This window comes from Saimiri boliviensis, chromosome 9 (genome assembly GCF_048565385.1).
Source record: "Saimiri boliviensis isolate mSaiBol1 chromosome 9, mSaiBol1.pri, whole genome shotgun sequence".
Lineage (NCBI taxonomy): Eukaryota > Metazoa > Chordata > Mammalia > Primates > Cebidae > Saimiri > Saimiri boliviensis.
The window spans coordinates 48,907,304-48,932,957 of NC_133457.1; the positions used below are offsets into that span (position 1 = coordinate 48,907,304).

At 47.5% G+C, this 25,654-nt stretch overlaps 1 protein-coding gene across 4 annotated transcripts in view; it reads right to left on the reverse strand.

Moving 5' to 3' along the window:
- Positions 1-24,914, reverse strand: part of PXYLP1 (2-phosphoxylose phosphatase 1) — a 62,197-nt gene extending 37,283 nt beyond the window's left edge. Inside the window, exons 1-3 of one of the 4 annotated variants that reach the window (XM_074405828.1) lie at positions 24,774-24,914; positions 24,268-24,436; positions 12,016-23,687 (exon numbers count right to left, since the gene is read on the reverse strand). The gene's annotated coding sequence lies outside the window, so the exon portion shown is untranslated. The remainder of the gene's footprint in view (positions 1-12,015; positions 23,688-24,267; positions 24,437-24,773) is intronic. The other 3 variants (XM_074405830.1, XM_074405831.1, XM_039462012.2) reach the window with 3 other exon arrangements.
- Between the last annotated feature and the right edge of the window lie 740 nt (positions 24,915-25,654).

Below are 25,654 nucleotides of genomic sequence, written 5' to 3' on the forward strand. Positions count from 1 at the left end.
CATGAAAATCTCCATCTCATCTTCGTTCTTTAATATGCTGAGTGCTTTTTGGGAAAGAAGCTATATTTAGTTTTAGATTTAAATACGTTAGGTGAACCAGATGGCTCGGATCCTGTAGCTGCCTTACTGCTTCTAGTCAGCACTGCTGACATGTCCACCTGTCTGTGACTTTTCATTTGCTGAACAGTGGGACCATTCACCGTTCCCCCTTGATACTCTCTGGGGTCTGTACCCTCCCACTTCTGACTCTCCTCTGACAGCCTCTGGCACGGTCAACTTTTCCATTATTTCTGCTTGTGCTAAGGACTAGTCTGGTATGATCACAGCTCTAGGGGTGTGTACACAGCCTGGCCAGAGGAACGCTGAACCCTGGGATAAACACATGCCTTCTTCTGGAGTCCATCTCACTAGAAAACTTGAAGATAATGTCAAACTTTAGTCTTAGTTTTTTAAAAAGGCTAAATAATGATGATAGGATCCAAAATTCATATGGATTTGAAGAAGTTTGCAGCTAAAGGTAGGACCCCAAGGAGAAGGGGTGTGTGTGTGTGTGTGTGTGTGTGTGTGTGTGTGTGTGTGCATGCGTGCATGTGCACGCATGTGCCTGTGTCCAACATGGGAAGTGGAGTGCATGGTTCTGCTGTTGTGGGTGTTTCTTCGCTGGGGCCAATTCTTCAGTAGAAGAGACCGAAAGGAGCCCTGATGTGGTGTGAAGGACTAGGCTCCAGAGACTGGCAGATCTGTGTTCAATTCCCAGCTCTGCCGCTTATTTTCTGTGTGACTTGACAACTGGCTCCACTTCTCTGAGCTGCAGGATCCTGCTTTTTAAATAAGACTGGGGATAAGAGCACAAAAGAGCAGGTGGCCATGGGGAGCAAATCTCACAACAGGCACAGCACGGCTGTCGAGCAGATATGTACTGTGTCTGACTTCCACACTCTGGAAGAATCACACAGACTCCTATGCCACGATCTAAACATAAGGATTCGCTCTTTCCCCTGAGCTGTGGCTCTGCTTTCAAATCCTGGCCACTCGCCCCTTCCCTACTCACTGGCCCTAGCATCCATCAGCACAGGCAGCTGTGTTAGCAACCACGTCCATGGCTCCTCTGTCACCACGAGCCTTCCTGGGGGCTGACTCAGCTGTTGTGTCCCTGACTTACCCTAGGTTTTCTAGCCTGGAACATCTGTCTCAGCTTCTGTTGGGCCCCACCCCAAGATGATGAGGTACCAGCCAACTGCTTCTTTCTGGCACTGTGGGTCTAATCTCTAGCCTGAGTTTTCCAGACCTCCCTTTCCCCCTCTCCATCCCAGGCAGGAGGCTCCTGCAGCCAATCAAGAAGTCATGCAGTCCCTGGTTCCCTTTCTGCCGTATTCCTGCACTTCTCCGCATAGGAACTCTGACCCTACCCCTGGGGTCTACAGCAGCTCCTCAAGACACCTGGTGAGACTCATACAAGTCATACCAGGCGACAGCCAGGATTGTGAGCCCAGAGCAGAACTCCCACAGCCTGCTTGTGCACAGCCCTAAAAATAAGATCGACAGGAAAATTCCCTGCTGCACCGGCAGGGTGAGGTGCTATGGGATTACAGCTCCCACATCTTCTAATCCCCAAACATTTCTCAAGTCCCATCACCTCCTGTGGAAAAGATGCTCTTGGCTCAATATGGCATCATGACCAATCCAATTCCTACAAATACTTCTGTGAAAACAACTGTTATATATCCAGGCTGAACATAAAATAGTTATTAGTCTTCAGATGTCTATTGGGCACAGCTGCAGTCCCCGGTGCTAAACCCACGTGGTAAAAACATCTTAAACCAAGAAATTGAATTATTACTCTGAATTCCTGATGAAACAGTAAAAACCAAACAAAAACCAGAAACCCCAGCTAACTCAATTCAACCTTACTACAAGTCTGAGCCGTGAAAGAAAAGATTTTAAAATACAATTTTGAAATACAGTACTAGTTAATAAGCAGTTCCCATTTCTGAATTAAAAGGAAAAAAGAACTTGTCAAAGGCATTTTTACAAGCTACTATTCTACTACCAGAGAGTTCCAGAGCCCAAGCCTTGGCCTAATTTTTACCTTGCTAGAGCTGACAATATCACTTCTAGTGACAGACTCTGGGTCAGGCTCTCCTTCAAAGTGTACAGAATTTAGGGTTTTAAACATGAACACAACTGCTAGAAAGAAAACAAACATTCATTTTACCTTTCATTTGTGCAGTTAAGATACCATTACCAAGAATAGAAAGATAGTATTAAAGAAAATGCTTTAGATGTATTCTACACGTTGATTTTTTTGTTCCGAATCATTTTGGCCTAAGTAAATACAGCAATATAATTTAAAAAAAAATCTTCAAGTCTGCAATCGTGAACAAAACATGAGCCAAGCAAAGGTAAAAGCTGTATCTTCATAGTTCTCCCTCTCCAAGGTCACATCAAAGTGGAGTTTAATTGCAAAATCAAAGATGCTTGCCTAAGAAAAACCAACTTTGATGTCTGATGAAGATGGACAGATTCCAGAGCCTCCTGGAAACCCCGGGAAGGCACCTGGGATGAAGGGGTTGTGAGTTCATAGCAGTTATTCATATTCCAGAGTTCTCCACTTAATTTGCAGGCTCATTCCTAAAAGCTGAAGCTAGTTCATGCACTCATTCATTCAGTCAGTCAATTCAAAATAACATTTCCTGACAGCCACTAGGTGCCAGGCACTATTCTAAGTGGTAAGAACATAGGACACAGGATACAGGACACAGTTTTTGTCACGTGGACGGTCTCAGCTGAAAACCACTAAAGTATTTATGGGAGAAATTATACAAGACCTAGGACTCGATTTAAAATATTCCAGAGGAGCTGTGTGTGGTGGCTCATGCCTGTAATCCCAGTGCTTTGGGAGGCTGTGGCAAGCAGATCACATGAGGACAAGAGTTCAAGACCAGCCTGGCCAACATAGTGAAACCACATCTCTACTAAAAACACAAAAAATTAGCCAGACGTGGTGGTATATGCCTGTAATCCCAGATACTCAGGAGGCTGAGGCATGAGAACTGCTTGAGTCCGCGAGGTGGAGGTTGTGGTGAGATAAGATTGTGCCACTGCATTGCAGCCTGGGTGACAGAGAGAAAGTCCATCTCGAAAATAAAGTATGTATATATATTTATTTATAATTTATATATATTACATATAATATACATAGCACGCGCACACACACACACACACACACACATTGCAGATGGGATAAAAAGGTCAAGGGAAATAGATGAAATAAGACTGGCAAAATGCTGACAACAGCTGAAGCACGGTGACAGATCCTTGAGGGTTCATTATCTGTTCCTCTCTGCTTCTGTGTATGTCGGAAGTTAAAGGTTTTTTTAGAAAAGTTTTTTTTTAAGAAAGGAAGCATAGAGTCTGGTGAGGGAGGCATCGAGTAAACAGATCACTAGGCTGTATGAGACCTGTGCTGTCAGGAGAAAGAGAAGACTGCTTCGGGGCGAGGTTACGGCAGATTGGTCTTCTGAAGCGGCAATGTTGGAACTCAGTCTTGAAGAGCAGATTGGAGTTGCTGCATCTGTGACTGAATTTTAGGAAAACAGAATAAACCCAAGGGATGGTGTTAAAGGTGCGGGGGAGGTACTGGGTTGTTGTAAAAGGAGTTAGAGAAGGGAGATGAGTCAGTCCAGGCACCATCCAGCATTGACACATGCAGGGAAGCGTTGTGCCTAGGGAAAGCCAGCTGCCCAGGCCACATAGAGGCTGAGCTGGGGCGCCCCTGCCATGTCTGGGTCTGCTTCTCCAAGGGGAGGGCTTGCCTGGCCCAGCACCCATAGTCCTCTAGCCAGGCCAGCTTCCCCACTCATCTCAAGGTGTCCCATCTGTGGGACCAGACAACACACTCACTGACTCTCACTCCCTCCCTGAGTCCCCTCTGCTGACTAAGCCGACTGATCCATAGGATGGAGCGGGAAGAGGGGTCTGACTGCAGGATCCACACCACCAGGCAGGCCAGCCTGAAAGACAGGCCCACTTCACGGGCCTATCCTTATTTTTGAGGGCCAGGGTCCTATCTCCTCCCAGCACCTGGCCTCCTTGGGGAAGACTGGACAGGGGCAGGCCCAGAGGCCTCCCTGCCCCTCTCAGTAGGGGCAACGTCTGGAAGGATACTTAACAGCCATGAGGTGTGGCTCCCGCAGAACATTCTGCACCTTGCACCGCACCACAGACCGTCCCAGGCACCTCTCTCCCCCAGGGGCTCTCCTCCTTAAAAGTAGCCTGTCTTCTACCCTAGGGTAGTGAGGGGTAATTGGACCTGTGCCACTGTCATGCCCAGATGTGATGTGGAGTGGCAACAGCCACCTCTTGGCTGTGGGGGAAACCAGTGGGGAGCTGAGAGGGTGATATGGTTTGGATGTGCATCCCTTCCAAATTTCAGGCTGACATGTGATCCCCAGTGCCACAGGTGGGGCCTAGTGGGAGGTGTTTGGGTCATGGGAGTGGATCCCCCATGAATGGTCTGGTGCTGTCCTCTTGGTGGTGAGTGAGCTCTAGCTCCGTTAGTTCATGTGAGAGCTCTTCAGAAGCAGCCTGGGACCCCGCTTCTCTCCCTTGCTCCCTCTCTCATCGTGCGACACACTGGCTCCCACTTGGCCTTCCACCATGACTGTAAGCTTCCTGAGGCGTCAGCAGAAGCAGATGTTGGCACTATGCTTCTAACAGCCTGCATAACTGTGAACCAAATAATTTTTGATTCACAAAATTCTTTTCTTTATACATTACCCAGTCGGGTATACCTTTATGACACAAAAATGGATTAACACAGGGGGTGTGCTGATCAGTGCTGCAGAATGATCCTGAAGCAGGTCCTGAATAAAGGGCAGCACCAAACCCAATGCTCTTTGCCCCACTTTAAGGACCTGTTATGATCTGGCCACACCTCACAAATCCCCCCTGACTTCCCAGTCCTACCCACAATGGGTTGCTAAGTGCATGGGCCCAGGGGTCAGCTGGCTAGGTCTAGGGCCCTGTGCTACCTGCTAATGAGCCCCAATTTCCCCATTTTTGAAGTGGGAACAATCACTGGGCCTGTCTCATAGGTTGTATAGGGAGGGACTCAAGGGGTTAAGATATGTAAGGAACATGGCACAGTGCCTAGCCTCTGATAAGCTCTCAGTAAGTATTAGCAGTGATTTTGCTGACGGGTTTAATATGCACCAGCCACACGTGAGCTACTTATCCTACTTCTCCCTTGTCTTTGTTCCCTCTCCCCTACTCTAGAAATAGAATCTCCACTGGACCATGCCAGAGAAAGTCCGAGTTTGAAGAGGTTTGAAATATTATCTGGTTCAAACCCCTGGTTGACCTGAAGAGACGCCAGGGCAGGTCAGAGGGCAAAAAGCTCCAAGCTGCTCATGGAGGCTGGCCTGTGTGGCTGAAACCATTGCTTCACATTCAGAGTGGTACCCAGTAATCTGCCCTTGCCATGTTCTTCTTCACTGTAGCAGACACACTATGTGGCAGATGCTTCTAACTGCCCCAAGTGTTTATTCCTTCCTTCATCTTATGGACCAAACCCTCTGGGTTTCAGCTGGATACATGGCCATCCAGCTAAGGAGACTATTTCTCAGACTGCTTTGCAACTCTTTGTGGTGATGTGATCAAGGATCACATCAGGCTGCAAGACTGGAAGTGCAAGTGGCATACGATAAAGGCTTGAGTGATAAAAGTCAAACTCTTTTTTTTTAAATTCAGACAGAGTCCTCTGGCTGGAGTGCAGTGATGCAATCTTGGCTCACTGCAATCTTTGCCTTTCAGGTTCAAGGGATTCTTCTGCCTCAGCCTCCTGAGTAGCTGGGATTACAGGCGCCTGCCATCATGCCCAGCCAATTTTCTTCCAATGAGTCCTGATTGGAAGTAACATGGCCATTCCAGATCAAAAGGAGGCTGCCTGCCCCAGCCCATCCTGACCTTTTTTCTTCTCCCTTTCCATGTCCTGAAACACTGGCAGGAGTGTGAGGAGCAGCTTTCACCATGCAGATGGAAATAATACCCTCGTGGATGACAGAGAAGAACCCTAGATGACCCCAAGGAGCAAGGCCACCCTTCCTTGATTGGCTTTCAGCTCAAATTGTTTTGGGAGAGAGAAATCAATGTCATAGTATTTTAATCGATTCTTATTTCACTTGTGCTAAAGCAGACAAACCAATATCCCATCTAGAACTTGCTGTTGGCAAAACACTGGTACTGTTCACAGAGCTCCCTTCTGGAGGTATAATGAGTAAGTGCACATGCGTTCATGAGCTGCATCAGGCAGAAAATCTCATCACTGACAAGGCTGAATGCCACTCTTAGACATGCTATGAGATGCTGTTTTGGTCACTTTTGCTCTTTTTGTTTTATCTTAAATAATTCATGTATCTATAAATACAGCTTGGCTGCAGGTAACAGAAAACACTAGCAAGCAAAGACTCATCCACATTCTCACATTACAAGCCATAGTATTAGGACAGCAGTTCCAAGCCTAACTGATTCAACAACTCCAATCATCAGTGGAAGCCAAGAACTTTCCAGGTCTGTCCTCTTATAGCTGGCTTCTCTTAGGGTCACAGGCTGGCAGCCACACTGCCAGGCAACACAGCCATATACTCGGCCATGGGCAGAGGCAGAAGGAATAACCCCCTGTGTATCTCTACTAAAAGGAAGGAAGCCTTCCCCAGAAACCCCTCCCCTTGGCTGCCCATCACATCTCACTGGCTGAAGACTCTATTCTCACTGAATAGAGTCAGGCCTCTGTTAGGAATGAGTGAGGAAGAGGATGTTTGTAACAACTCACAACTGGAGAAGGTATGACAACATAAACAATTATTCTCAAACACAGTCATCTGATGATAGTACCAGAACTTTTCAGATCCAGTCATCAAAACACATACAGTCATAACTGTACATTTAAAAAACATCAGTGCTGGTCTGCTCAGGTGCAATTCAGCAGTGACAACAGCAGAGCAGCCTCCTGTAGCCTACCGACTGTACGTGTTCCACTAACGGACCTTTTGTTCCATATTTCACATGTTTTTAAAATATGCAGCATTAATTATTTACCTACCATTTCTTTCCAAAAAGGATCTTGAGGCTGATAATCTGCAGATTTAGTATTTTTAAATCACTGAAGTAGCAAATGGTTTTTTTTTTCTTTGTGAACTGCATGTTCTAACCATTCTCTCCTTTGAGGTTTTTTTTTTTTTTTTTTTTTTTTTTTCAGCTCTATAATGGATAAACTTGTCAAGGCAGCTGATCATTTCTCAGGGCCAGAACAGACTGAAATAACTAATTCATCAAGCCAGAATTTTCACTTTTATGTACTCTTCAGTTTTTTTTTTTTTGTTTTTTTTTTTTGACATTTTGGAACAAGTCTGTGTTCCCTCCAACGTAACTGCTTTGCTGTTTCTTAAGTTTAGAAGTAGTTACATTTGAGAGTGGCATTATTACTTTAGAATGTCAAGAGCAGCTATAAGCACCTCAACAAAGAAAGGAGAATATGCAGTTGGCATGATTTACTCACCACAAAGCCACTTAAAAAATATAAGGGGTTTAAAAAAAATTTTGCAAGCAAGTACGTCAATCAAAATTTCTTAAAATGTCAAAGAAAGCATGAGAGGATTAAACAGGTAGGCTGCAACACTGGAAGTGCAAGTGGCATACCATAAAGGCTTGAGTGAAACAAGTCAAACTTTTAAAGTCAAAAAAATAGCTTACAAAGTCCTGAGACTCATAGCTGTGCAATGTGAATCAGGCACACCTGAAAGCCCAGGTTATGACAGCCTGCATTTCTATGTTAACAGTATTATATAGGAAGAGGATTTTGCTCTAGACGGATGGATGGACAGGAGCACTCACGCATGTCACTGAGAGGCATTTTGCCCAATGAGACCTTTTTTTGGCTGGGATCACACTTACCTACAGAGCTTTGGCAAGACCCTATGACTCATTCATGAAGAGGAGTGGGCACCAGGAACCCTGTAGCTTGTTCACTGCCAGTGCCAGTGGGCATGAACTTCATGTCCTTAAAAGTACATCTGAGAACACGGCTGTCTCACTCAGTGGGAGGTTGACAGTGTCAGTACAGAATGAGCCCTCCTGCCCATGGAAGACGCCAAGCGTGTGTAACCACTGCTGGCGACACTGCAGAGGGACTGACGGGGAGGACATTCTGGAGCCCTCCACGTGCTGAGATCCAAGGATTCTCTGACTCAGATCCCAAAACAAGCTCTCAAAACTCTCTCCCTCTCTCTCTCTCTCTCTCTCTATGTATATAATATATATCTCTCTATATTATATTACATATATTATATATATTATATATGATATATTAGAGATTATGTGTCTCTAATATGTTATATATAGGGGTATATAGCATATTATGTATCTCTTTATAAAATATCACTATAATATATATCTATATATACAGATATATATAATCTATATATCTACATATATATCTATATATACAGATATATATAATCTATATATATATATATAATATATAGATGTAGATATAATGGTTTATAATATATAGATATATATTATATTGGTTTGCATTATAATGGTTTGCTCCTTTGTACTTATAAAGTGATGGGTAGAGCAAAAATAGGGCTAAGAGCACTGTCACCTACAATCATGACATTTAGCTTTGGCGGAACTGCATCGAGTCCCAGCTCCCTACCAATAAAGCAGGGAATAAGACTCTAAGGGGCTGGGCTCGGTCGTTCACTCACTCCTGTAATCCCAGCACTTTGAGGCCGAGGCAGGTGGATCATTTGAGATTAGGAGTTTGAGACCAGTCTGACCAACATGGTGAAATCTCTCTACCGGAAAAAAAAAAAAAAAAAAAAAATTAGCTGGGCATGGTGGTGGGCGCTTGTAGTCCCAGCTACTCAGGAGGCTGAGGCAAAAGAATCACTTGAACCCAGGAGGTGAAGGTTGCAGTGAGCCAAGATCGTGCCACTGCACTCCAGCCTGGGTGACAGAGTGGAACACTCATCTCAAAAAACAACTCTTAAAAGCTCCATAGCTTTCGTGCAGCTTAGCTTAAAGTTGTAATGAAACACACAACTCCAGGTTGATGTAACTTAGTGAGAAATTTGGGAACAAAAGTGGTTGACACAAGTAATTTTGAGCATTGAAAGCAATGGGGGTGGCCATGATCCTTGTTTACACACCAGTTTCCACAAACTGCAGCTAACCAAGAAAGTACTTATTCTGTATTATCATCGTAAAATCAAGGTTCTAGATGGAGTTTTTTACTTAATATGTCTATTAATAGGGCAAAGGCTATACTGTACTATTTAGAGGTTTGTTTTTGTAGTCCTCTTACAAGGCCCGTTGAGTTACTGCTTGGGCACTATTCAGTGTTACAGGAAATCCCAGTGGTGGGAATGCTTGTTCTAGAATGTGAACTCGTGGTTATAGAAAGTTGACTCTGCCCACCAACTCTGTGATAATGAACCACAGATTGCCATATCACTGATGGTGATATAATAACTGATAGAATCAGGATGGACATCTATGTTTCCGCTCTTTAAGCTAGAGGACAAGTAATCCTAGAGGACACTTGCATTTCAGGGACATACCTGAAAGCCTTGTTTTGTAAGACAATCATCCTAACAGATTAATTTTAAACTGTAATACAAATCTTGTTTTCCAAGAAGAACTGTCTTCTGTGATTTTGTTAGGGAGTCATCAGATCTCTGGTCTTTTAGTTGTTTCCCATAGTGCTCCAGGGATGTCAACCAAACACTGCCTATGGCCTCCACAGCTCCACCTGCCAGTGCAGCCTTACCTCAAGCCCTCACACTATGCCTCTCCCAGACCAGACATCTCTCAGCCCCACCGAAGAGCCTTGCTCACTGAGCCAGGCCTGGGTCAGCTGGGCAGGCACCTGGAATGTCAGAAGAGCATCACTCCTGCTCTCCAAGAATGAACCTGAGGTGGAGAAACCTATTGCTCTTGGAGCTGCCTGAGACAGGGGAGGGAGGTAAGACCCCAAGGGGCATGCTGGACCCAGCACACAAGGCCATTGGATTGCCTTTTTGGGAGGACTCTGGTGAGCCGAAACAGGTAGTGGGTTTGAAGCCAAGGCTGAAGTGCTCAAAGACTCAGAGAATGAGACCAGTTAGTGCCTGAATAACTCTGTCAGACACACGCATGAGAAACAGCCGCCTGGGCCCGGTTGACCTCCAGACTATGAGGATAAGTGGAAAATAGCGGCTGTTTTAAGGCACCAGGTTTGGGAACGATTTGCTATGTGGCAACACTGAGCTCCGTGAGGCTGGGAACTTCGTCAGTCTTACTCTCTATATGTGTATCCCCAGGGCCAAGAACACTGCCTGGTCCAGAGCAGATGCTTAACCAACATCTGTTGAAACAGTGAATGAATGTATGAATGAAGAGATGAATGAATGGAGGAAAGACTCACCACGGCCAGCAGCAACCCCCACTGACTGCCTCCAGCCAGCATGCTGCCTCTCCTCTGGGCCTCCACTTTCTCACCTTGCTGACTGCTGACCATGCCCTGGATCCCAGCTCAAAGATCGCTTTCTCAGAGAGGCTGCCCTTCGGCGCACCTGCCTCGTTTAGCAGCCTGCCTCACTCTCAAGTCATCCTGTACCTCTTCTCCATGGCACTTCTCAGGGCTATCATTATGTAATCAAATGACTACGGTGAAATTCCTGGCTGGCTGGCTGCCTCCTGTGACTGACCCTAAGCCACATGACAACAGGGCAAGTGTCTGTTTGCACAGAGCTGACTGACCGCCTGTCAGAATATTTCTGAAAACTGGCAAAATATAGTCATTCTCATGATTAGAAAGTACCAATTCGTAGAGAGCTCTCTTTTAATACTAAGCTGGAATTGACCTCTAACTGCTAGCCTCTCCTCCACCAAGCTTTCCAAATTCACTACACCCAGGTCATCTTTGCCACACAGACCCTAGGCGACCCAAAAGGTTAAGTGTGTCCAGGTTTACTCAGTCAGTCGGGGGAAGAACTAGAGTCTGAAGCCAGCTCTCCTGACTTTCCAGTTCAATGCTATTTCCATCACACCACACTCACTCTCGAATGTTTCCACTGACATTAAATGTTCTGAAACCATCATAATCTCTCTATCCAAACAACAACAGCAAAGCTGTGTACTTTTCACAGAAGAATGCGTAGAACAAGTCAAGCGTAACATATAACACAATGTCCGTATCTAACAAGAGCTCATGGTGATATTTTAGGGAGCTTCCTGCCAAATACCTAAGAGATGAGCCCCTGAGCAAATATCTAATTTCAATTTTAATTTGGTTCTTGTCTACTGGACACTCCTTGTGCCAATTCTCTGCAGGTGTTTCTTCTACTTTCCCTTCTTTTCTATGACTTATCATTCCCAGGATCTTTGAAGATCAAGGACATAAATAAACTAAAATCAAAACCACTGCAGGTGATCTGCAACAGCTCAACAGGGCAGCAACCCTGAACAATGGAGCTTTTGGAGAGAATACAATGACCAGAGAAAACATCCCTGACCTAATGTGAAAGGAAAAAAGGATACAGAACCAGGCATGGAGTGATTCTGTTTTTCAATATGTATAGTTATGTATATGTTTGGAAAAACTAGGATGAAAAGAAATACACATTTAAAAATGAGCTGGTGGCCGGGCGCAGTGGCTCATGCCTGTAATCACAGCACTTTGGGAGGGCAAGGCAGGTGGATCACCTGAGGTCAGGAGTTTGAGACCAGCCTGGCAAACATAGCGAAACTCTGTCTCTACTAAAAGTACAAAAATTAGCCGGTCGTGGTGGCAGGCATCTGTAATTACAGCTACTTGGGAAGCTGAGGCAGGAGAATCGCTTGAACCCGGGGGGCAGAGGATGCAGTAAGCCAAGATTGCTTTACTCTAGCCTGCATGAAAGTGTGAAACTCTGTCTCAAAAAAAAAAAAAGAAAAAAGAAAAAAAAAGGAGTTGGTGGTATTTCTTACCTTTTAGATTGGCCAAAAAAATTCACCTCTCACCTCTCTTGAATGTTAGTTAGTCTCAGGGGGATGAGATCTTTCTCATCGCTGCTGGTGAGAGTGTTAATTAGAATGGTACCTGTGAAGGAGAAATGGTGGTCTCCATCAAGACAATAAACATGCACATCTTTCGCCCCAAGAATTTGTATTCCAGGTTTCCATCCTACAAAAATGTTACCACCTCTGTACAAAGCAGCACTAGGAGTCATTATGCAAATGTGAAAATAACTGAAATGTTCATCCATAAGGAAACAGTTGGAAAATCAGAGTTTGTCCAAACAATGGAACACGATTCAGCCTTAAAAAAAGAAAGAAGTGGGCTTAGGTGAGGAAAGACAAACTTCCAAGAAATATTGCCAAGTTAAAAACAAGAGACAAAAAGTAAAAGTAGCAGCATAATAGATACAGTGTAATCTCACTTAGGTAAAACCAACTTTGCTTATCTCAACACATATATGTAAATTTTTGGAAAACATAAATTTACAGAAAAAGGTCTAGCAGGAGATGGGTACCCAAATAAACAGTGTCCCCTCTACTGTGAAGTAGGAAGAACTTTCAATATTTACTCATATATTTTAATGCTTTGATTTTGTAGCATGTTGGGTACAAATAACAACAACAAAAAAGGTTAGTAATGACAGAGGAAACATTACATTGTTAGGCCAAAAAGACAAGCTACAATATAGCATGTACAGATCTGGCTGAATGGCTTGAAGCGGGCGTGGGAGCAAGACTTCTTATTGTACACTTTAGAATCTGAACCTGTGCTATTTTAAAAAAAATGAATTTAAATAATTGCTATTTGTAAAAGTAACAACTTTTTAGAAAAAGACAAGGAAAAACACTGGAAAGAGAATACATATCTTAAATATTATGAGTGGTTAGAGCTGCAAAGACAAGTAATCTAAATTTTCTTTAAAACAAACAAATTACAAGACAGAAGACTGGCTCACCACTCCTTAAGTAAGTAGGTGGTGGAATCCCGGTAGGCTTATTTTCTCACATATATTTCTGCATTTTCTAAATTCTCTTAAACTTGTATTACTTTTAAAAACCAGAAAAAAATGAATGCTGTAAAACATTATTTAAATGATTTTTAAACAATGCAGTTAAGCAGTATCTCACAAGGCAGGCACATGATAAATTATAGAGACCAGTGGTTTTGAAACAGTATCGTCTTTCAAAACTCTTCATACCTTGGAACCTGATGTGGAATTCAGGTAGCAGTGGAAGTGCTTAGGTGGACTGGGTGGGGCCTAGTGCCCCACTTAACAGCAGCCCCATTCACCTGCGGAACCCACAGTTCCAGGAACATCCTTAGGAAATGCACTGTCCAGACAGACAAAGGCTACGGGGACCTGAGGAGTAGGGGGCTCTTTGTGCTGGAATGATCAGAGAGAGGGATGCATGAAAGAGGCGGAAACTGCGCTAAACTAAAAGGCAGGGAGGATGTCAGTGGGCGTGCCTGACGTGAGGATAAATGGTACAGAGGCAGGCTGCAAAGCCCACCCCCATGCCACTGTACTGTGGGTGATAGGCCTTATGCAGTGACTCATCAGTGAACAGGGTGGAGGAGGGCTGGAGCCAGACTAGGTTCACGTAGGAGTAGGGAGCCACTGAAAGTTTCTCGGTAATTGCCTGACCGGATGTAGGTGGTATTCTTGAAATGTCACTCTCAAGCTGCTGATAGATTCAGCCTGCATATCACCCCACCTCTGAGTTACAGCAGGGTGCTGGCAGCCGGAAGACACTCTCTCCAACCCCCTGGGTCCTGACATTTGGGGCCTTGAGGCTCATACAACTGGTGGGTTTTGCCAAGATTGTGCTGTGTTCAGTAGACCAGGCTAGGCAGGCTCCAGCCCTCCTACACTGCCATCCTAGAAGACGCCATCATTCCAGGGGCAGGGGGGCTGGGGTTCCCCAAGTCACAGCTCATGGTCCCTCCCTGGCCTTTTAGTCCACTACCTAATAGCTTGAGCAAGGTATTTAATCTCTCTGAGCTGCGGTATTCTCACCTGCAAATGGTGATTCATTCATTTATTCAGATATTTACTGAGCAACTGCTCTATGCCAAGGATAGTTATAGAAGTTGGGGATTTGTAGTGACCAAACCAGTCCCAAATTCCTGCCCTCATAGAGCTTCTATTCTAGTGGAGTATAATATTGCTGCCTGCCTCAGGGGGCATGGAGGGGATTAGATAAGTCCATCCTGGAAAACATAAGACAGTCATGATTTCCTCCTCCCCATTATTATTTGCATTCCCTACAACACTTTGACCAAGAAGGCGCCCAATAAACAGCATCAAACTATTTAGTCTCTGTCTACAGATTCAGATTAGCCCACCTTGAAGCAAAGTGCAGTTCATTCAGCCCTTGGCTTAGACTAGCATGATGGTTCATCTCTCTGTACCTCTGTACCCCATTCTCCAGCACTGCCCAGTCCACCTTACTAAACAGGGCTGGGAAGGAGAACGCAGAAAACCACCCTTGGAACCATTCATCACAATGAAGGCAGCTGACAGCTTTGCTAAACTCTGGCTCAGCCCTCATTTCCTTAGGGAAAGAAAGCACAGAGCTATCAGAACCCTTACCTTCTCAGGCTGTGCTGAAAGTTACTTTTTCAGGCCAGCATGTCCTGCCGTGTATAGGACATGAACCCCTGATGGACTGCATGCCAGCCTCCAGCGGCCCCATGGAAATAACTCAGCCCCTCCAGTCAGGCCAGTCCCTGGCAAGGTGAGCCCTCATCTGGTGGATTTCAGGGTTGAGTGTGTTTCAGTGTGTCCCTGAGGGCGTGTATGAGTCTGGGGGCAGGCGAGTAACAAGCACAACCAGTACGTATTCCAAGTTTGTAGCCAGAAGCATTGGGATAAGTTCAAAGGAGAAAAAAACTGCAAGCCAACTTTAGAATCTCATCCTCAGGGCTCCAAGAAAGTGCTCCACCAAAAATCTCCCTGGCAAGTATTTTGATATGTAATGACAGCTTCAGCTTTCTTCACCAACTACATGCTGGAGTTCTGGTGCCAGCCTCTATTTTTATAGCCTGAGTAATGCCCGGGCAAAGGACCAGTCAAAAATCAGACACAGAGGGACGGGGCACAAGAGATGGGGCCCCTTTCCTACTCAGCCTCCACAGCAGATCCTTCAGGGCAGAATCTGGGACAGCAGCCAAGCCCTCCTCAGATTCTGGCCCAAACTCCTCTGCAGACTCATCCCCTCTCACAGCCAGCCCATGAATTCCATGAGGGCTGGTCCTTTTCTGCCTGCAAGCTCCTGTAAGGCCAGGCTCCATGGCACAGCAGGGTTGGATGAGTGAATGGCCACACCATCCCACCCGACTCGGGCTCAGTCGACTACTTGCTGTTCCCCCTTCTAATAACTCAATGTCTGTGCCCATTCCACTCTCTTGGCCCAGATGCCTTCTTGACCTGGTTAACTCCTGCTTTTCCTTAAACTCAGCTCAAGCACCACCTTCCCCTGGAAACCTCCTCTGACCCCAAGGCCGGGTGACGTCCTCCAATACTGGGCAACCACAACCCCCAGGGCCTACCCCTCCCGCTCTACTCATCAACAAGACAGACTCCTGTCAGCTTCCTTGCCCACTTTCCATGGTGCTGGTGGATAGACACCAGAGCAGGCAGCAGGTGCTCAATAGGTGTTAGGGGAAGGGAGGGAGGGTGGGAAAAAGGAAGGTAAGCAGCAGGAAGAATGCTGTGGATGGAGCAGCCCCATCACAGAAACCTACAAGGACCTGAACAAGAATAAAGCACTACACCCCAGTGGATCAACAGACCCCTCGTCAATGAATACTGAGAAAAACTAGCAGGAAGTAGTGGGAAAACAGGTCTTAATGAGTTAAGGGGAATCAGGTCACTCTTTGCTGTGTCCTCTCCTTCCCTGCAAGTGTGGGCTGGGCGGGGGCTAGAGAGGAAGAGAAGCTGTGGAAGGCTGGGTGGGCAGGGGCACTTGAAAAAAAGCAGCTCTCATAGGCTCCTCTGGCCTTGGGGGACTGAAGACCATTTCCTCTGGGGTAACCTCCAACTGCTGATGTGAATTATCTAGGACACATTCCCACAAAGCTGTTAAGAACATGCCCTGTGTCAAGACAGGGGGATAATGAGGGCTTTCCACTATCCTACTGAGTCATCTGGCCCAGTTCCCAAAGGTAGTGACTGAAGCAGGGATTTAGAACAGATGATCTCCTGGGAATGAAGACACTTTTGGCTGGAGTCGTCTTAGCACAGCATTTCCTTCTAAAGAAAACACACCCACTTGCCCCTTAGTAGCCACTCATTCTTGCTTGTAAGAGAATCCTGATTTCTGCGGGGAGGAGGGGGCGGACAGTGTAGCAGAGACTGCCAGCTAATTGTCATATACCCATTTCCTCTCCCTCGTGGGCATGTGGCAGGACCACATTTCCTCCCCTCGGAGGGCATGGTCATGTGACTGAGCCCTGGCCAGTGAAATGTCAGGGCCAGTAATTCACCACCTCTGAGCCTGGCCCACAAAATCTTCCCACACACCATCCTGCAGGCTCCTTCCTCTTCAGCTGACTGAGGCAAGTGAGCATGGCAACCTTGAGAGCCTGAGTCCCTGAATCTCCTCTTGGAGGAGAGCCCCTCCCCAATCAGAAACAGCCATTTTGGACTATGTGTGAACAAGAGGTTGAATGCCTACCATATTTGAACCATTAAACATACTTGGTTTGTTTGAGCAGTGAGCCCCCTGCCACACACTCACATGGTCTGTTTAACTTGGGGTATCCCGTGTGATACAGTTCTGGCCAGGAAATAAGGGGAAGTCTGCTGGTGTTTTTGCCTCCACGAAGGAAAGGCCAAGAGAGTAACACAAGTGTCAGTCCAGACAGGTGTCAGCTGCTGAAACCAACACCAGCAGAATCACCTATCTTCACGCATTTTCTTCCTCGAGAAAAAGAAATCCCTATTTGCTGAAGCCACTGAGGCACGGCTTTCTGTTACTTTCAGCCAGACACATTCATAACTGATATGTTTTGCAACCACTCATCATTCATTCAGCCGAGTTTTACTGAGGCCTGTTTCATGCCAGTCCTTGCGCTAAAGGCTGACGCTTTAGAGATGAGCTGGGGTATGGTCTCTGCTTTCCAGGGACTTCCTATCAAGCTGAAAAACAGGCCCATGAGCAGACAATCAGAGCACACTGGGAACAGATGCTGTGATGATGCAGGATGATGTTCCAGGGGAGTGTGGGCACCGGGCAGGGGGCCAGCATCGAGGTGAGGGGTTCCCATCTCCCCTTCTGGCATTCGGCACACAGAGTAAACAAACACTTCTCAAGCTAAACAACAAGTAAAAAGAACACACGATCCTCAGCCTAGCCAACTGCGATTACTAACTGTAAGTAGAGTTGTTAAACACCATCAATTAATGCAGCTCTTTCAAGATCATCAGCAGTCATTAGAGCAAGATGCACAAGAGGAGGAAAAAAAAAATCACACGCTGCGAACTTAGCAATGCTAGAAATTATGTGAACCGAGGATGAGACAGGCTTGCTTAGATCTTCCTGCCTGCTGACGTTAGCCACCTCCCAAAATATACTTTCTTTCTCAAAGAAGACAGTGATTTTTCACTTTGAAGACAGAGCCAAAAAAAAAATCAACCATCCATGCCATGACCTTCGACGGTAAATGCCCATGCTTTGATTTTTCAGGTCTGTGTTTCCATTAGGACCTGCGATGGAGACAATTTGACGACAAAAGAGGTTCCAGTCTCAGAAATCAAGAGACAATCACGACCAGAGAAGCCGGAGTAACTGGGGAACCATTTGTAAAACAGAGAAAGGGTTTTCCTCCTTTCACTTTAATTCTCCCTACATACAAAAGATTGGCATTATTTTCTGTTTCTTTGTTTTATAAGTGTGGGGCAGGTTTGTTTGTTTTTTTTAAAGACAAAACTTCATTTAGAATTCCAGAACATAGGCGTACCCTTGAACAACATGGATTTGAACTGGGCAAGTCCACTTACATGTAGATTCTCTTCCGCCTTGGCCACCCCTGAGACAGTAAGACCCTACTGTGAAGACAGTGAAGAAGAAAACTTTATGATGATCCCCTTCCACTTAATGAATAGTAAATGTTTTCTCTTACTTATGATTTTCTTAATATCATTTTCTTTTCTCCAGCTTATTGTGAGAATATAGCATATAATACATACAACATACAAAATATGTGTTAACTGACTGCATTATCAGTAAGGCTTCTGGCTAACAGTAGGCTATGTATAGTTACAATGTTGCGGATTTAAAAGGTATACTCGGATTTTCAACTATGGGGGGCCAGGGCGGCGGAGGGGGCATCAGTGCTCCTAACCCCTGAGTTGTTCGAGGGTCAACTGGAGTTTAAAATAAGTAAAAATAAGCTGGCTGCCCACTAAGATAACTGATGACTGGTTTTCCAGTCTGACTGCTGACTTACTGGTATGAAGTATTCCAGTGCATATAGAGTACAAGCTGGGCTAATCATACTCAAATGAGGCAGAGAAGCTCTCGAGTTCCTGAAGCAGCAATCACAGAAGGGTTTTCTGGTCGACAGCCCATTGCTGGAGGCCGTGCCAGCTCCGTGATGGCAGGTGCTAGTCGGGCAGGCTGCCATGCTGGAGCCTCTCTGTCAGATGCGCAGGGCAAGCATGGCGAGGTCTGAGGAGGAAGGACCTCTCTTTCCAGCACCAGTTAGGAAACCCATGCCCGTCAATGCAGTTTCTTTGGGTCAAGAAATTTCCAGCTACAGCAGACATAGAAAATGTGGTGTTCTGGCTTCCTGCCTCTGGCTAGTCCCCTACCTGCTCTCAGGAGCAGCTGTGCCATTTCTTGCTCAGAGAACTGGGTCTCTGATAGTACCAAGGCTTCTGGGGCTTCACAAGAGCCATTCCAAAATGGTAACCAGGGCAGCATTCCATCAACCGGGACTAAAAACAGCGCTGGCAAACCAGGTGACTAAACAGGTATAGGGTCCCTTATCATTCTTCCCACTAACAACCTGCGGCCAAGAGTGACAGTTAAAACAGCCAGCATGTGTCAGACATAGACCAAAATGACTGCCTGTTTCACAGAGCTGGCAAGGTCACATGCCACCAGGGTGGACCGACGGGATCAACAGTCCTTCCCCCACCCCGTGGTCAGCCCCTTCACAGCCTCATGGCTATAAGTGAGCAAGTGCCTGGAAATCGGTCGGCACCAACATTCTTGTCCTTCACCATAAACTGAAGTATAATGTCCTCTGTTCCACGAGGACAGAGACTATCATCTTATATCCATCATCTCAGTGCAGTCGGTTGGCGCCTAAAAGGTAATTTTAAGAAGCAAATGAATAGGAATAGCAGCTAACATTTTTAAAGCACGTACCATGTGGTAGGTGCTTTTCTAAGCCCTCATCATGTATTATATTTCGGTTTCACAACAGTACCATGAAGTAGGTATTATTATCACCACCCAAATCTTACAAATTAAGGAAACCAGCCCAGAGAAGTAACTTGCTCAAGGGGATATCGCTAGTAATGGTAGATCCAGGGCTTAAAGTCAATTCAGCTCCGAATGTACACACGTAATCACTGCACAGTGCTGAATACACAACCAAACTCAGGTACTCTAGTATTAGGAAATCATCACCAGAGAACCTCTGACATCCACAAAGCCTGAGAAGTCCTTTCAGGTTTCTGGGTGTTACATATACACTGTTTTTGTTTGTTTGACTTGCAGAAAATTTTAGAGAGAACCAATACCTACTTTTATCCCTAAGAATGGGACCAGGCCTATAATTTTCAAAAAACTATGTAACCACATTCAGTTGTCAAGGAACCGTGGGCAGGAATACCTAGGTTTACATAGTATTTCTCTGCTTAAGAGATCTGAATTCTTGAGGAAGGCTTTTAACCGTCTAAGGTCCCATCTCCCCATCTCTGAGCAGACTGTGGGCTTACTGAATCAAATGAGATCATGGACATAGTTGCTTGCTTATACAGTAAGGTACTCTATAAACATAATGCAAGATCCTAATAATTAATATATTATAATAAAATAACTTGCTTTAAAAATTCTATACTTCTTAATCTATACTTTCAAAACTTTCTATACTTTAAAGATAGTTCATATCTCTCCATGTTTTAATGATATTTAAGCTTAATAGTTTGTTTCTGTAAATCCTTCCATTATTATTTCTGAGCTTCCAAAAATTTGTGCTATAACTTTACCAACTTTATGGTAATCCAACTGCTACTTTTATTTTAGAGGCATGAAGCATTAACAAGACAGTAAATGTTTAATTCTAACTAGATTCTCCCATATCTGCAGAGGACAAACTTAGCAAGTAAGACTTTCATTTTATTTTACAGTTAAAAAGCTCAAAATGATACTGCTGTATCTCTGAAGGCCTGAAGGTTGGTGTCGGATCCAAGAATGAGGTAAGCCTAGGAAAGCAAGCTGTGGTTCTGTTGGTTGGAAAGACACATGTCTCTGAATAATTGAGGGGTAGGACAAATAGCATTCAAAACGATTTGTAAATTTAACATAAATTATGACTGTAACCACAAACAGAAGTGGAGGAGGAAAGGGGAGAGAGGGAAGGATCAAAACTAGGTGCAATAATTTTCATCTTAATATGCTTTTTAATCAATATGCTATTGATTACAGCTCTTTCTAAGGAAGTTGGTCACACCCAGGGGCATAAAGGGTGGCATGCAGGTGACAGAAGGATGCCCTGCAAACTGAAACATGAATGTATAAATTGGGGGAATGACTCTGCAATTACAAACAATTTTAAAGTTATTACAGTCTCTACCACTAGATGTTTGAGTTCCCCCAAACTCTCCTCCACCCTAGAGTACGCAGCACAGTGGGAGGTCCGCCGATGGAGAGAGGGGCAGATGCATGCACGGATGACTCGGCCAAGGGGATGAGATGAAGGCTGCCTCCCACAGGAACTACTCCACAAGCCGCCATCGTCCATGCCTTTTTAATCATTGACTTCTTCCACACGCCTGAGATTGTTCCTGCCATCACTGGAGATTGAACTTTTTCCAAAACCAGTGGCTTCCCTAGCCGAAGTCCAAGCAGGGTCAATGACTTCCCTAACCAACGTCCAAGCAGGTTTTGAGGGTGGAGGATGCACAGGCCAGAGTCTGTGGCTTAGTTAGGTGTTAGTTGGCCAGGGCCCTCATGCCTTTTGCACTCAGAGTGGATCCTGAAATTCATTCTGGGTTCACAGGTGCCTCCTCATGGCTGCAATGCAGTAACTCCAAGTTGAGAGGTTCCCATGAGCCCTCTTCTACCTGTGAGGCTGTGCAGCAGGTTCAAGAAGAGACCCTGGGAGATGCTTCTATTGAAAGGCCCACCATCCTACTAGAAGGCTGTTCCCTCTTCTTCACCTCCTAAGTAGAGGTGCACACACCTTCCAAGCCACTGCTCCTTTTGTCACTTCCCTAGACTCTCCCCTCAGCACCTCAGGTGAGATGAAGTGGCAATGGCTACAATCTGAAGTGGCCAGGTGGGCTCTGCAAGTGGCACCCTGTCTCCCTGGGAGCGTCCTCCATTGGTGGGCAAGGATTGGGGATGTCAAAGGGGATTAGAGCTACAGCTCAAGGCCTATACATCAAGCTGTGGTCAAGTGGCTCCCCAAGCCAAACCCCAGATCAATCTTGCTCAAGCCATTATTTCCACAGGGTCACACTCCTCATTCGAAAACTTCAAACAGCTCAGGGCTCTCCTGCAAGTCTTAGCTGGCTTTCAAGGCCTTCTAAAAACCAGAACGATGGGCCCAGCAAAGGGATTTCAGGTTCCCACAAGGCCATTTTTCCTATCCCAGTGACTTTGCTCCTAACTGGTAACCCCTACAGTGGAATGTGGGCACACTTCCTTATCCATCAACTAGGAACCTTGTCCAGGAACAGGTTCTGGGGCCAAAATCTCCCCCTGTGAATTTTCAGGACCTTAAATATTCTCCCATCCTTTCTCCCACCCACCTCTAGATAGTAGTATGTCTCTTTCGCGCTCTCCTCCCTTTCTCTCTCACTCACAGACTGCAGGCATTAATTAAACCTCTTCTAGAAAACAGATTTTCACCAGCTGCAAGAATGCTGGGTAATAGCCAGACCTGAAGACAGAGACAATCTGGGTAAGAAAGATAAGCTCGTGACAGCCAGGGGCAGTGCAGGCTCCCACATCGAAGTGGCTTTCTCAATTTTAGCCCTTTCCAGATTCCTGAAAAAAAGGAGACATGAGGTATTCCCACCCCCTCAGCATTTGGCTGAACTGACTGGGGCTGGCCTTTGACAGAGGCACAAGAGCTGGACCCTGCCGGCAGGTCATAGCCACCTCCGAGAGACCAAAGCACTAGCCCAAAACACCAACCTCCCTCCCACCCATAGAGGTGCAAGCCATAGTGCCAGAAATCTGCAAGAAGAGGCACTCCCAGCCCTTCATGGGAAGCAACACCCACCGGAGTGAGGACAGTGCAACCTGAAGCAGCCAGGGGGGCTCTGCTAGTGGTAGCCCGTCTCCGTGGGCACTTCTTCCATCAGTGGGCAGGCATAGGAATGTGAAAGGGGGCTGGGGCTACAGCTCTGGGCACTCTAGGTTAAGCTGTGGTGGACCCAGCTCTCAGCAGACAAACTTAGTAGCTCCCAAGGGTGCCCACCACCACCCACGCCAATTCTTGAATGAAGACAACTGATTTTCTTCATGGAAATCCTGGAGTCCCCACTGAGGTTAAAGACCCACCATCAGAGCCTGACCTGTAGATTGTATTCCCTGCCCCAAACACACCCAAAAATGAGTTTGTCTTTAGTGAGATGACACATTAAAAAAAAAAACAAAAACAAAACTGTTGAATTTAAGGGTAACATTTTGAACAGTGTAGCCAAGTGTGGAAAATATTGGTTGTGAACTCAGACTAATTCCTGGGGGCATCCATTTCTTTCCTCACAAACACTGAGTACCCCCATGTGGTAGATAGGGGGGACCAGGCAGGGACCTGGGGCCACAGAGATGGTTCTACCCATCCCTGAAGATGCTCCTGGACAGTGGGGCATCACAGAGCAGTGTCGGGAGGGCCCAGGAGAAGCCCGTGGGAATTTCTGGGCACTCAAGAGAGACCCTACTGAGCCCCAGTGTGTCCTTGGGCTGATCACTTACCTAATCAATAGTGAGGGAATATTGAGCTAATTACTATTCAAACTGATTCAACAGAAAAAAGAGTTACAGATATTGCAGTTCCACAAACACTCGGAGTGCTGTGCTTCAGAGGCCAGGTGGCCCACGCTGTTGCTGGTGCCCAAACACAGCCTTCCAAGGCATCAGCGAGGGTGGGCTGGCCGGCAGCCAGTCCCTGCAAGAGAAGTTCCCTCTACACATCCTTTCTCTGAGGTAAGCAATTAATTTAATGAAAGCCAGGACAAGCGATGGGGCAGATTCATACACTGGCTTTTAGGCTGTGCATCTCCACCTCTCTCCAGAGACCACGAAGCTTCTTGACCCATCTGCTGTAAACCCCCTTCCCACAGATGTCCCGATTGGGACCTCTGACGAGGGTAAGTTGTTGCCAAGCCCGACCGCAGTCGCGTCCTGTTTGAAATGGTGGGCTCCACACTGCATGCTTCACACCCACCGGCCTTCTGCAAGTATCAACAAACGGCCTCATTTGTAGAGCACTCGGCATCCCCCCTCCACCCCCTCCACTTCCCCATTCACAGCTCGATCTTATTCCACATCTCTCCTGATTTTACTTGTTGAATGCTTACAAAGCATCCTTGCCTTCCCACAAAGACACTGGCTAGCCAGGCGGTGACAACCTCACTCCTCCCGGAGCCCCCTCGTAATAGCTGAACTCACTGGAGAGGCGGGAAAATATGGCTCCACGTCCTGCACCGCCAATCCTTTACCATCCACAGGTATAATTTAAAAGGCAGCTGCAGCTGCAAAGCAGGCAACCTACCCTAAGCAAATCCAGCCTCTGTGTGTCTAAGACAAAGCCAGCATATTTAAATGATAGGACACATCCAAGTTCACCAGCAAAAGCAACGTCGTGGGTCCACACCACGCGGTCCTAACCTGCGCATCCAGGAATGTTAACCTGCGCTCGGGCGGCCCCGTGGCTGGGCCCGGGACTCCCGGAGGCGCCTGGCTGCAGGTGGCTGCCAAGAGGAGCCAGCCCCGTCCCCGGGAAAGGCCGCGAAGTTGCAGCCGCCTGCTTACCTGGAGGCTAGCCGGCTCAGGACCGCCCCGGAAGGGAGATCCCGGGAGCTTGAATCTCGGCTGGAACGCAGTGGCTGGAGTGCAGGGGCCGGGCGGGAGAGGGCTGGAGGGGCAGGGGCGAGGCGGAGGCGGGCTCCGCGGGACAGTGCGGGGCTGCAGGAGGCGAGGGCTTGAAGACAGAGCGGGGGGTTCGCAGCGGGCGTGAGAGAGGGGGCTGCAGGGCGGGCGCCGGGGCTGGGACACCCGGCGCACGGGGGGAGTGGCAGGGGAGAGGGCGCAAGTCCTAGGCTCTGGGGCGAGCGCGGGGGTAAAGGAGGAGGCTTAGTCGCGAGATTCAGACCCGACGCTTCCAGGCGCCCCCAGCCTTCCCACCCCTCTCCCACTGGCGAGTTAGGGGGACCCCCTCAGTCTCCTAACCCTGGACCCTGGGCGTCCACCCGCCTCGAGCATCCTCGTCGCTCAGCCCCAACGGCAACCGCCCCGGCTCAGGCCCGCGCCGCACTCACCCCATGGTCCCGGGCCGGCCCCAGCTCCGCCGCTGCGCGCCCGGCTCGGCGCTGACCGCCAGCTCCTCCCGGCGCCAGAAGAGGCGAGGGCGGCGCGCGCCGGCCGCGGGGCAGCTGTAGGGGCCCGGCAGCGCCCCCTGCCGACCCCGCCGCGCCCCGGCTCCGCTCGGCCCACCCCGCACCCTGGAGCTCCGCCCCGGAGGCGGTGTTGCGGTGCTGCTGGGCGAAGGCGACCGCGCGGGGTTGCCGAGAGGACGCTGCCTCTGGGAGGCGCAGCACAGCCCCCAGAGACTGATCGGTCTGCAGAAGCCTCTGCGTGCAAAGCCACCGGCACGGACGCGCCGAGCGCGCAGGGACCACGATCACAGACGCGCAGGGCCATCCCGCGCCTCACAACGCCAGACCTGCGATCCGGCACTGCGCGGCCGCGCGCCAAGGCCCAGGAACACAGCCCTGGTCCGCCCCGGCCCTGGTGTGGGTGCTTTGGGGCCCTGTGCCGGCCCAGGCGCGGCTGATGCTGGCGCCGGGTGGGCGCGCGCGTCTGGGGTCCGCCTGCTGCCACGTGGACCCAAACTGTCACTCCCCAGCCCCCACCCCTTTCGGCCTGTCCCACACTTCTCTTCCGGCTCAGAACTCACCCGGCCCTGTGTCTCTATTCCTTGCTGCTGCTCCGTCTCCCACGGCCTGCGGGGACCCAGGGAGGTCGCGGCCCCGCGCAGCCGCCCTTCCCACCTGCTCCCGGCCCGCGGCTTCCTTAGAGCGGCTGCTGAAGATCCGCAGAGCACTTGAGGGCTGTCTGTATCGTCCGGTTAGACATCTGACAGGCGCATGGTTGTACTTGGTTTGATGAGTATTTGTGGGCTATTTATTGCAAATGTTAG